The following is a 13980-nucleotide window of genomic DNA, read 5'->3' as shown; positions in this document are numbered from 1 at the left end:
CTTTAAACTCATGTTTCATACTTAGGTGACCATAGGAAGGCGAAAAGAGCAAGAAACGGGCCAAAAACAGACAAAATAGGCTAATTTCAGTGTTCCACACGGACCAGGTACTTTCACAGACCCGTGTGTCATGGACGTGTTACACTAAATCAAGCCAGAATTGCACACGGCCTGAGCACTTTCACACCGGCGTGGCACACGGCCGAGTCCCTGTGAGACCCAAGTCTAATTCTATTCGGAAAAGGCTAATTTTGGGCTATTTTGGGCATTCCAAAGTCTATTTAAACACCTTAGAAGAGGAGCAAAGGAGAGACGCAAAATAGAAGGCAAGAAATACTCAAGGACAACCATCGGAATCATCTCGGAAGAAGGATCTACTTCAAGATTGAAGATCTCCACTCAATTTCCTTAGAAGTTCTTTGGGTTTCTTTATGTTTTGTTGCTTTCCCAATTTTGAGATGTTTTCCATTATTATGAACTAAACTCCCTAAATACCTAAGGGAGATGAAACCTAAGATAAATCTTATTACTATTTGAATTATATGATAAATACTTGTTCTTATTCTTAATTGTGAGTTTTAACCCTTACTTTAATATTCCCGGATATTAATTCAGGTTTTTGATGTGCTTATTCAGTGGAGCAAAAGTCCCTGTTTAAGAGTAGATCATTCATAATTAAGCAGAGTTATATGCAATCCTAGAGATAGGACAACATAAATCTGCCGGATTAGAGTCAAATCTAATAATGGAATCCATAGATCAAGTTAATACGACAATAGGGGTTTTAATTAGAAAGAGATTTCGATTAATCAACCTAGAGTCAGTTGTTCTTAGTCTCGAGAGAGATATTAACATAAATTAGGGATTTCTATGGATTAAGTCAAGTAAATAAATCGTATAATTCAGAAGCAATAAATAAAGTCTAGGTGGATTCTTCCTTGGGTATTGTCTCTTCCATCGGTTTCCAAAAGTATTTTCCAACTTTAATGTCTGTCGTAATCTTAGTTAATTAGACAACTAGTCTTAGGTAAACCACTCTCTTAATTGTTAGGCTAGATAATAAAAAGATAGTAATTACTAGTACTTTTAGTCCTCGTGGATACAATATTTCCGGTCTCACCATAACTATACTACTGTTCGATAGGTGCGCTTGCCTTAAGTCAAATTTTTAGTTAGTTTAGCTACCATCAAGTTTTTGGCACTGTTGCTGGGGACTAAGATATTAGGAATGATTAATTTTTATTACTTTAGCCATTTTTTTTTATTTTTATTGCAATTTAATTTTGTTTTTGTTTTTATTACAAAATTTTCTTTTATTTACTTCTGGCAGGTTTTTATAGTTTATAACTAGAAGAAACCCGTCAGGACCTTTGCTTTTTGATAGTGAGATCGAGAGCACAGCTCATAGAAACCGAAGAGAAATAGATCGAAGCTTACAATACATAGAGAAAGTGTGACAGCCCTATTTTGACCCTAGTCGGGAAGTGGTTTCGGGACCACAAAACCGAGACACAGAAAAATAATTAAATGTCATACTCCATGTTTATTGTGTGTGCACATGCATATATGAAGGTTTTATGCTTTAATTTTGACAATTGAATATGAAATTGTAAATAGGACTTATGTGTGAAAAATGTGAAAGATGATGGGTAATTTTTAAAAGTGGTTTATAATAAAGGTACTAAAAGGAATGGTTTTGCATGTTAAATTGCCCATTTTATTGTTGGTGGCCACCATGTTGCTAGTTAATAAATAATATATATATTTTCTATTATCAATATGTTAATTAAATGGCTTTTATTTATTGAATAATAATAAAAGAATAAAGAGAACATGGGTGATAAAAACAAAGTGTTCATCTTTGTTTCTTGAAGAACCGAATGTGAAAGAAGTTTAGGGGAGGAACATCATTCGGTCATCCTAGTCTTAATTAAGGTAAGAAGTTTTGGTTAATTCTTGAAATTTTAGTTAAATTCTAGTAAATTACTAAGTTCCTTATTAGACCCATGTTAAATTTTTGATATTTCGTGAATGAATATGGTTTTCGGTCATGGTAAATAATAAAGAATGTGGTTGTTGTTCTTGTTAACTTGGATGAATTTTGGTGGATAAGTGTTTGAATCAAACAAATGATCATGTGTGTACACTAGATGCTAAGTGAGAAGAATCGGTCATTATATTAGAGGCCATTGCCGAATATGAACTTAGTTATTGTGAGTGATGAGTGTGTTTTGAGTTGATGAAAAAAAATGCTTAAAAATGTGTTATAAGCAAATTATATGCTAAGCTAAGGTTGTTAAATTATCAATTTTTCTTCCTTGCCGAATATGTGTTTATAAAGATGAGTGGTGTTGAACGTTTTAAATAGTTTAGATGATTATTAATCTAGGTATAAGCTAGGTAATATTAATTGATTGTGAATTAATTGTTTTATAGTAAGTGCCGATTATGGAAATTTCAAAATTCGGTCTTAGATCTTAATGTATATTTTTTTTATTTCATTAAGTTGAATTGGAAAGTTGTTACATGCAAAGAAGATGATTAGGACTTATATAGACAATCAGCATTAGCTAAGGAGTGAGAATGTTATTGGTAATGTATATGTAAATGAGTAGTGTTATACACATATGATCTATTTGGTAATAATCGCATTGGCTACACTAGTGTATAAGAAAACGAAGTAAACTATGTGAGTTTTGCTTATGTATGCGAAACTAGTATAAGATGAATGATCGGTTACTAGGGTTATAAAATCATTTTGAGTTGAGTTATAAGTGACTATCGTGGCTTGATGAGTTCTTACCATTTTCAGTTACAAATAAGTATGAAGTTTGAATCATGGCATAATTATAAATATTAATACATATTGAAATTGTTATGTGATTGCCGAATGTGAATTATGAGTAAACAATATGGGTTAAGATATTAAACAAATCTATTTGTATTTATTAAGCTAAAGAGCAAGGAGGATCGAAGTCGGATAGGGGAAAAGAGAAGGCAATAGAGTAGCCAATCTACTACCGTTTCAATATACCGAGGTAAGTTTTTAAGTAGGCTCTTCTAGTATATATAATTAAAGATGCCTATAAGAATATGGTAAATGAATCGAAATTTTTGGTTGGCACTTGAATAAAATTGTTCATTAATTAATGTGGGTATGCGATTCATAGTGAGGATCATTTGGAGTTAAGCTGTAATGGTGTTATGAACATGTGAATTTGAGTATAACTTTGGAGTTGAAATGTGAATGATGATATGTATATTGATAGAATCTATCCGGACTAAAGGTCCGCAGGCTATGAGCTGGAAAAAAAAATATAACCGGGTTAAGTCCCGAAGGCATTCGTGCGGGTTATTATAACCGAGTTAAGTCCCAAAGGCATTCGTGCGGGTTATTATAATCGGGTTAAGTCTCGAAGGCATTTGTGCTGGTTGTTACATCTGAGCCAAATTCCGAAGGTATTTATGTTTGGAAAGGTGCGACTCTGTTGTAATAATTCCGATTAATGTGCTCATAATCCCTAATATGACCATGTATGAATCGTATATACATTGGAAAAAAATTTGGTACAGTGTCAGTTGTGATTACGTAATCGAATAATGCTCTTCCGGCCATTTCTTAGGATTATATGAAGTCTATAGCTCACTCGAGCTACTTGAAATTGAATCAAATGAAATTTAGTTAAGTTTGACTTCGAATGTATAAACCTATTGATAAAAGTGTAAATTAAAATGAATACGTGATCTTGTGCATAGGCATTTATTTATCCATATGAATGCTATTTCTTTTGTGTTTTGTTTCAAATGAGTTCCTTACTTATAAACTTACTAAGCATCAAACGCTTACTCGTTGCTTAAATTCTCTCAGATTATAGATTTTGTTCGTCACCATCGACTTCGGAGGTGTCAAAGTCGAAGTCATCCACACTATCTAAGCCACTTTTTGGTACTCTTCAGTTGAACTTGATAATGGCATGTATAGGGCTGACCCTTGTTGTTAATTAAGTATCCTTTGGTAATGTATATTCAGATAGCCATGCCAAAATGGCTTGTATATTTTGAGTATAACATTATGATCATTTTGTATATATGGTCTTATGATATGGTTATTAAGTGGTGTGGAAATGTTTGGTAATGATTAGCCATTGAATGGCCAATCATGGTCCTATTGGTGCTACGTATGTCATGGCTAATCGTGATTATACTTGGAAATAATGTATGTCAAATTACTAGTTGATTCATGAAAACTATGAAATAGGTAAAATTTACCTTAAAATAGATGTTGACAAAGAAGTGATGTGAATTTGAAAAATCACTAAAAATATTAGAAATGGAATTAAATAATGAATAAATTATGTAATCGAATCTTGATGAGTCTATTTTCATATGAAAGAAACGAAACGACCATATGAGCTGTATTTTATGAGATGTTTAAGTTTTCGTGAAACAGGGCCAGAGCGATTTCTGGATCCCCTGTTCTGACTTTGGAAATTCACCATAAATTAACCATAGATAATTAGAAGTCATGCTTTATATTTATAGATTCCTTTTTGAGTCTAGTTTCATTAGAAACAAACGATATAAGTATTGAAGCCCTGTACAGGGATATATCTAAGTTGTAATGCATAAAGGTCAGAGTAGTCGAACCCTAAAACAGGGGAGACTTTAACTAATAAACTGTACTAATTGGCTTGACCAAAAATTCTAGAAAAAAATTTGTAAATATATGTATGAGTCTAGTTTTAGGAAACTTTTACGAAATTAGATTTTGAGTTTTGGAACTCGAGATATGATTTTTAGAGTGACTGTGATGCAGTTAGCCAGCTCATCTAGAAATTTTAAAAATGAATTGTATGAGCTGTTTAAGTAAGGAGTTAAGTCCGTTAGCACCTCGTGTTCGACTTCGGAAACGGTCTCGGGTACGAGGTGTTACAGAAAGAGTGAGAGGGCAATATTTACACTAATACCGAGGAGATGGTTGAAAATCAAAATAATCTGTTACCTCTTGTGGTTGCTGCAAATCCAGTAGATCAGAATCTCTTTCCTCGTACTATGTATGATTATGCTAAACCTACTTTAATAGGAATTGAATCGAGTATAGTTAGACCTGCTGTTACTGCAAATAATTTTTAACTGAAACCTAACACTATTCAAATGATACAACGGTTTGTTCAGTTTGATGGTTTGCAGGACGAGGATCCAAACAATCATTTAGCAAATTTTCTGGAATTTTGCGACACATTTAAGATCAATGGCGTCTCTGACGGTGCCATTCACTTTCGGTTGTTTCCCTTTTCATTGAGGAATAAGGCTAAACAGTGGTTGAACTCGTTGCCGCGAAGGTCAATTACCACTTAGGAACAAATGACCGAAAAATTTTTACTTAAATATTTTCCGCCAGCTAAAATGGCTAAACTGAGGAATGATATCTCTTCTTTTGTGTAGATGGATTTAGAAACTCTTTATGACGTATGGGAGAGATATAAGGATCTATTGAGAAGGTGCCCTCACCATGGGTTGCCTCTTTGGCTACAAGTTCAAACTTTCCACAACAGTTTGGATCTTTCGACTAGACAAATGATTGACGCAACTACTGGTGGAACTATCAATAATAAGACACCTGAAGAGGCTTATGAGTTCATAGAAGAGATGTTATTGAATAATTATCAGTGGCAAGTCATGAGGACATAACCGAAAAAAGTAGCCAGCATTTTTAACATTGATTTGGTTACTATGCTTTCCAATCAGGTAGAACTTTTGAATAGAAAATTTTATGGTTTACTTGGTTCTACACAAGTTCATCCAGTAATGCAGTGCGATGCAAGTGGAGGTGGAATGAGCAATTTAGAATATCCATTCTACGGCCCTAACATGGAGAACGAGAAAATGAATTATATGGGTAATAATTCTCGACCTCAAAATAATCCTTATAATAACACTTACAATGTAGGTTGGAGGAACCACCCAAATTTCTCATGGGGAGGCCAAGGCAATCAGAGACCAGCACCCCCTTTAGGCTTCCAACAACAACCTTACCAGCAAGAGAAAAAGCCGAACCTTGAGGAGATGATGACAAAGTTTATTTCAGTAGCGGAGACTCATTTTCAGAATACTGAAACTGCACTTAAAAATTAGCAAGCATCAATTCAAGGGCTCGAGAATCAAATAGGACAACTGGCTAAGATGATTTCAGAGAGACTACCGGGGAGTCTACCTAGTAACACCGAACCCAATCCAAAAGAGCATGTGAAAGTAGTTACATTAAAGAGTGGGAAGGTGTTAGCTGAATCTGAAAAGAAACTACCACCAGAAGCTGACAGAAAAGAAGATGAGGACTAAAACTCGAAAATAATGAAAAACTGGTGTTGAGGGAATATAAACCACCAATCCCGTACCCAGCAAAGTTGAAGAAAGACCGTATGAATGCACAATTCGGTAAATTTCTTGAACTTTTCAAACAGTTACATATTAAATTACCTTTTGTTGAAGCTATCTCGCAGATGCCTACATATGCAAAATTTTTGAAGGAGCTTCTAACAAATAAAAGGAAGTTTGAAGAATTTTCTACAGTGAACTCAGCAAGAAGTGCTCAACCATAGTCCATAAACTGCCAACCAAACTGAAAGATCCAGGAAGTTTTACTATTCCCTGTTTAATTGGTAGTTTGAATATTGAGCAAGCACTAGCTGATTTAGGAGCTAGCACTAATTTGATGCCCTACAAAATGTTCAAGCAACTTGGCCTTAGGAAACCAAAACATACTAGGATAAGTATTCAACTAGTTGACAGATCTATTAAATATCCTAGGGGTATATAGAAGATGTACTTGTAAAAGTAGATAAATTCATATTCCCTATTGATTTTGTTGTGCTTAACATGGATGAGGACGTTGAGGTGCCTTTAATTCTAGGTCATCCATTTTTAGCCACTACTAGGACTGTTATTGATGTGGGTGATGGTAAACTTGTGCTTAAGGTAGGTGACAAAGAGATTATTTTTAAAATTTATGATGCCATGAGATTTTCTAGGGAGCAGGATGACTCATGTTATTTTATTGACTCTATTGATCATGCTACTGAAGATTCTTTACAGGAAAGCGTACATAAGGACACGTTGGAACTGTGTCTTGTCCAAAGAGAGAAGGTAAATGATGATGATTCTGTGATAGGTAACGCAAAATTTGAACTAAATTCTAATGAGCCTTCACTGAGATAGAAGAGCTACGAGGGTATTGAGGTAAACAATAAATTAAAATTAAAACCCTCTGTTGAAGAACCTCCTAAATTGGAATTAAAGCAATTACCAAGTCATTTAGAATATGCGTTTCTTGGAAATAATTCCACATTACCAGTGTTACTTCAAATTTATAGCCACCTGAAAAGGATAAGTTACTCCAAGTGTTGAAGGAGCACAAAAGAGCCATAGCTTGGAAGATTTCTGACATAAGAGGGATCAGTCCTTCTTTTTGCACACATAAAATTTTAATGAAAGATGAATTTAAACCCTGTGTGCAAGCTCAAAGGTGACTAAATCCTAACATGAAAAAATTTGTAAAATCTGAGGTAATTAAACTTCTAGATGTTGGAATCATTTATCCTATTTCTGACAGTTCTTGGGTGAGTCTTATGCAGGTTGTTCCTAAGAAAGAAGGCATGACTGTTGTGGCCAATGAGAAGAATGAATTAATTCCAACACGAGCAGCCATAGGATGGAGAGTTTGCATTGACTATAGGAAATTGAATGATGCCACAAGAAAAGATCACTTTCTCTTACTGTTCATTGATCAGATGTTGGAAAGATTATCTGGGCATATGTATTATTGCTTCCTAAATGGACTCTCTGGTTATTTCCAAATCCCAATAGCTCTTGAGGACCAAGAGAAAACAATATTTACAAGTCCATATGGTACGTTTGCCTATCGACGAATGCCTTTTGGATTATATAATACTCCTGCTACTTTTCAGCGATGCATGTTGGCCATTTTTGATGAACTCGTAGAAGACATTATGGAGGTATTTATGGATGATTTCTCGGTATTCGGTAACTTTTTCTGTCTTTTCCTTGAAAATTTAAAACGAGTTCTAATGAGATATGGAGAAACGAACCTTGTAGTGAATTGGGAAAAATGTCACTTCATGGTTCGTGAAGGGATTGTGTTAGGCCACAATTTCTAGTAAGAGAATCAAGGTTGACAAAGCGAAAGTTGAAACTATTGAGAAATTACCTTCCCCCAGTTCAGTTAAGGCCATTCGAAGCTTTTTAGGTCATGCTGGATTTTATAGAAGATTTATTAAGGATTTTTCTAAAATAGCTAAGTCTTTAAAGAATTTACTAGAAAAAGATGTGCCTTTCAATTTCAATCAGGAGTGATTAAAGGCATTTAATACTCTTAAAGATAAATTAATTAATACTCCAATTGTAGTTGCACCTGATTGGAATTTACCCTTTGAACTAATGTGTGATGCAAGTGATTTTGCAGTGGGTACGGTTCTTGGACAACAGAAAGACAAGTACTTTCAACCGATCTATTATGCTAGACTGTCGCACAAGAAAATTATACCACGACTAAGAAAGAATTGTTGGTTGTGGTTTTTGCATTCGATAAATTTAGACCATATTTAATATTATCTAAAGTTGTCATTTACACTGACCATTCTGCTCTTCGATACCTCCTTACTAAAACAGATGCAAAACCTCGACTAATAAGATGGATTTTATTGTTGCAGGAATTCGATTTAGAAATTCAAGATAAGAAGGGAGCAGGAAATCTTATAGCAGACCATCTATCTAGATTAGAAAACCCACATCTCAACAAGCTTGATGAACATGGGATAAACAACTCGTTCCCTGAAGAACAACTCTTTGCTATATCTGACTTCGAGGAACCTTGGTTCATAGACATTGCGAATTATTTAGCTACTAACGTTGCACCAAAAGGGTTGACACATCAGCAAAAGAAATGCTTCTTTACTGATGTGAAAAACTACTTTTGGGAAGATCCTTTTCTTTTTCATATATCTACAGATCAAGTAATTCGAAGATGCGTTACAAAGACAGAAGCAATTAGAATCTTGCAACATTGCCACTCAGGACTGACTGGAGGACATTACAGTGGGACTAGGACCGTACATAAAACACTCAAATCAGGTTTTTATTGGCCCACGCTATTCAAAGAAGCCAACAGGTATGTTACTTCTTGTGATAAATGACAACGAACAAGTAATATCTCTAAACATGACGAAATGGCTCAAATGTATATGTTTTCATGTCAAATATTTGATATATGGGGTATTGACTTCATGGGTCCATTCCCAAGCTCATTTGGGAATAAATATATCTTAGTAGCCGTTGATTATATGTCTAAATGGGTGGAAGCCCAAGCCTTACCTACTAATGATGCTGTAGTAGTGGTAAGGTTCCTTAAGAAACTCTTCTCTCGATTTGGAACACCTAGAACAATTATTAGTGATAGGGGTACTCATTTTTGTAATGCTCAATTTGATAAAACCCTTAAGAAATATGGAGTTTACCATAGAACAGCTACCCCTTACCATCCTCAAACTAGTGGACAAGTCGAAGTCGCAAACCGAGAGCTTAAACGTATCCTAAAAAAGATTGTAGAGTCAAATAGGAAGGATTGGGAAAAGAAAATAGATGATGCTTTATGAGCCTATAGAACTGTTTTTAAGACCCCCATAGGAGCAACTCCTTACAGACTTGTTTATGAGAAGAGTTGTCATTTACCATTTGAACTAGAACATAAAGCATCCTTGGCTATAAAATTTCTGAACTTTGATCTCAAACTCGTAGTTGAAAAGTGATTGATGCAGTTGAATGAGTTAGATGAATGGCGAGCTAATACATATGAGAACTCACGATTATACAAGAAAGCAACGAAGCGCTGCCATGATGCTCGTTTAAAGCAACACAAGCAATTTAAAGTTAGAGACCTTGTCTTGCTATATAAATCAATGCTCAAATTATTTCCTGGGAAGCTTAAATCACGATGGTCAGGTCCTTTCGAAGTCCAAACCGTCTTTCCATATGGCACAGTAGAGGTAAGTCACCTAACCCAATGCACTTTCAAGGTAAATGGACATCGTCATAAACTTTGTAACGGTGACAATTTTAAAGACAATGGATATGAGCTACGGCTCCACGAACCTGCCTAAACATTGCCACAAGGTAAAGTCAAACCTAGACTCTAAATAAGCACTCCTTGAGAGGTAACCCGAGCACTAACCCCACTAAATAACTTTATTTTTTTCATTTTTTTATATAATTTAACTGCAGGTATTTTTGGCACACACGGCTTGACACACTAGTGTGCCTTAGGCCGTGTGCTCACTACGGATAGGAGACACGGGCGTAGCCATGGCCGTGCTAAAACAGGACAAATATTTTCCCTAAGACAGGATGACACACGGGCTACGATAAATAGCCACGGCCGTACGATATGACCGTGTGCATCACACGGCTAGGAACACGGGTGTGTCCCAGACTGTGGTCAAACTGCACTTTAATTTCCCAAATAAATCAGTAGAGACACGGCATACGTTAAATCACCAAGGCTATGTGGGAAATTGCACAAACAACTGAAACTTACAACAAGTCAGAGTACAACACGGATTTAAGCCACGGCCGTGCGCAATCCTGATTACTAGACACGGGAGTGTTGCACCTACCACGGATATGGGAGAAGCAAATGAAGGACTACATGGCCGTGTAGATCACACGGCCTAGACACACGGGCATGTCCACAGGCCGTGCGCGATACTAACTTAAATCATCAGACCACAAGCACAAGACATGAACACGGGCATGGTGTACCTAACACGGGCGTGGGAGAAGTGAACAAACGTGCATACGGCCTGGGACACAGGCGTTTCCAAGGGCCGTGTGCGACACTGACTTAAAATTTCACAAAAAACACGGGCTAAGAGCACACCACACGGGCGTGGGCCACGGCTGTGTGGACCAACACGGGGTGGGCACGACTGTGGCCTCCTTTTATTCCCCTCCTCTAACCCTAATTTCTCTCCACCCCTATTTAAACCCCACTATTCATCCCTTTCATCCCTTTACTATTTATCTCCCTTACAGCCGCCGCAAGTCACAACCCCTTCTACTCCGGCCACCATTCTTTGACAAGCCACCGGCAACGAACTTTCTCCATTATCCTTTCTTCCTTACACTTTTCCCTTCTTCCTTCTTCCTCTTTGTTCACCCCTCCACAACCACAAAACCTTTACTCTCCTTCCTTTTCCCCCATTCCACTCACACAACCACCCATACCTTCAACCGGTAACACCGACCATTCAACCATCGTCCACCATCGCAGCCACCACCGACCACTACTATCAGTTCCCTCTTTTTAGATTCTACCACCAACCATTCAGGTTTGGGGCCTTGAAATACGCCATCCATTCCTTCAATTTCCACCAGGGCCCCAGGAAGAATTATTTTAGATTCTACGTGTTCGTCCCCTTGGTGTGGGCTGTTGCATCGATTAGACCGCATTAGAGTAGGTCCACTTAGCTGATTCAGTTCGGGCCCTCCTCACCACCGCTCTGTGGGACCGCTCCATGGAACCGCTTCTTTGATATCATCGAGCCGATGTATCTAGAGTTCAATTTGGAACTACGCTCGACGTTTCAGTTGCAAACAGTTATGGCAGAGTATGACGACCTAGGAACAGTCTAATTCTGCCTTGGTAGTCTAGTACGGCAGCTGAGTGTCCCAGAATTCAGTATCACCTTGGGACTTTATACAGAAGAGTTTATGGAGGCCGAAAATTTTCCACACCTCCATCGTCACATCGATTATGCGCCTTCATCATGTTGGTCAGCCATGATGCTTGCTACAGGCATCTATGACCTTAGCCTCTCAAAGGCATCGGCTTTAGCTCTAGCTCTGCGATATCTCCACGCCTTTTTGGCACATACATTAACACAGAGACGAGAGAGCACCAACGTCGTTAACACTCACAACGCATACTTCCTGTGGAGCATGAGGCGAGGCCATGTTTTTGACCTCACATACTTCATCGCCCTTACTTTCTGCCATCAAATCGAGCAACACCGAAAGGGAGTCATCAGCATTGCTAAGTACGTAAATCAACTAGCTCAATACTTTGGGCTCTTAAACACATCGACGCAATCCTCATCACTCACACTTATCGCCCAGATGTCCCCACAGGGCATCCAAAGTATGCTCCATATGAGGATGATAGAGCGTCGTCGTGGGTTAGATCCTCCTCAATACCGACTTGCACGAGCTACTGATGAGGATGACGCCGAGGATATTCCTGACGATATCCTTGTATTTTAGGAGGACTCACCTTCTCAGCCACCATCGAGTCACCGAACAGTTCATGCGGCTGTTTCATTGTCTGAAGTTTCTGACCACCTTAATCGCTTTGAGCAATATTGCATTCAGCGATTCGACAGCGTTGAGGTGATGCTGTTGACTCTGCAACAAATTTGTCAGCATTTTCACATATTGCCTCCAGCACCACCACCTCACGATCTAGCTGTCGATGAGGACTTTTAAGTTCATTTATTTTTCAATTTGTTTTTCTTTTTATTTTATTTTTATTTTTGCATTTCTTTTTGTCTTTATTTATCATTTTCTTAAAATACTTTTATTAGTATAATTTGAATTTTCTTTTATCTAGTTATTTCATTATTACCAACCATAACAACCTTATCGATATAACTCCCTAAAACATTACTGATGGCATCGTAATTTCAAAAGGTTCAGTCGATTGGTGCTACTCAGGAATATACAAACAATCCCTCACTAATTTTTTTTATAAGTGTGTCAACATTGATTTGCTATTCTAGAACTTGCATCGATTATACATGTCGAGACCAGACCTTTGATTTGATATACTAAAATGATAAAGGCACTTAGGTTTTAACCATTTACCCCATAAAAAAGCCCACCCACATAATTAACCCCTAGTGAACCCCTTTGAGCCTTAACTATTATTTCTTGATTTTCCCCTTAATATTAACCCACAACTTAACCCTTTTTGATTCGTTAAGAATTTCTCCCTTTTCATTGACTCCTTTTTATCAAGATTTGATTTGATTAGTTACCTAACTATGTTCGTTCATTCCAGTTGCTGAACTATTTCTTATTATGTACTACCCTTTATTGTACTTGTTCTTATTTTTAAAAAAAACGTATATTCATTCAATCATATATTATTCTAAAGAGTTTGGATAAGTTAAAGTCATTTTATTGAGAAAAAAGCTCACTTCATTAGTTTTAGATAGTGTTTAATTCTGGCACTTGTTTGAGTGATTAGCTTTATTTTTCTAAGTTTGGTAATTTATTAAATTAATCTCGATTCTAACCCTTTTGATTTGTGTATCATCTCATTTATAGTGGTGGAGATTTGATTTTCATGCAAGCCTATGGTAATAACTTTTCATGCTTGACTGTTGAGGGCTAATTACTAAACCTTAAAAACTTTGAGTAATTTGAGTGAATCTTTAGTGGGGATGTCAACCCTTGTCAATTTGGAATTAAATGTAATTACTTAGATAAATGGGGATACCTATGATTTTATGATTAAAATGCTCAACTTGGATTATGTGAAACTTTAATGCTCTTTTATTTAAACTCTTAATATATGATTACTTGTGGTTTACTTTAATACATTATTGATGAGAAATATAAATTGAGAAGAATTTATTTTAATTGAGAGTTGAGGATTTTGCTTGAGGATAAGAAAATGCTTAAGTGTGGGGATATTTGATAAACCATAATATATACATATTTTATATCCCATGCTGGCATAATTTTTTGAATTTATCACAAGATTTAGTGAATTTGATGCTCCTAATCCTTTAAACTCATGTTTCATACTTAGGTGAGCATAGGAAGGCGAAAAGAGCAAGAAACGGGCCAAAAATGAACAAAATAGGCTAATTTTAGTGTTCCACAAGGACAAGTACTTCCACATGCTTG

General features: G+C 36.5%; 1 non-coding gene across 1 annotated transcript; it reads right to left on the bottom strand.

Moving 5' to 3' along the window:
- Window positions 1-5412: 5412 nt before the first annotated feature.
- Window positions 5413-5519, bottom strand: LOC128284615 (small nucleolar RNA R71). The gene has a single exon (XR_008275039.1). It is a non-coding gene; the product is annotated as a small nucleolar RNA R71 (small nucleolar RNA).
- Between the last annotated feature and the right edge of the window lie 8461 nt (window positions 5520-13980).

The sequence above is a fragment of the Gossypium arboreum genome, chromosome 11, assembly GCF_025698485.1.
Source record: "Gossypium arboreum isolate Shixiya-1 chromosome 11, ASM2569848v2, whole genome shotgun sequence".
NCBI lineage: Eukaryota > Viridiplantae > Streptophyta > Magnoliopsida > Malvales > Malvaceae > Gossypium > Gossypium arboreum.
Note: the sequence above shows the minus strand (reverse complement) of the source record. Positions and strands in the feature narration are given on the sequence as shown.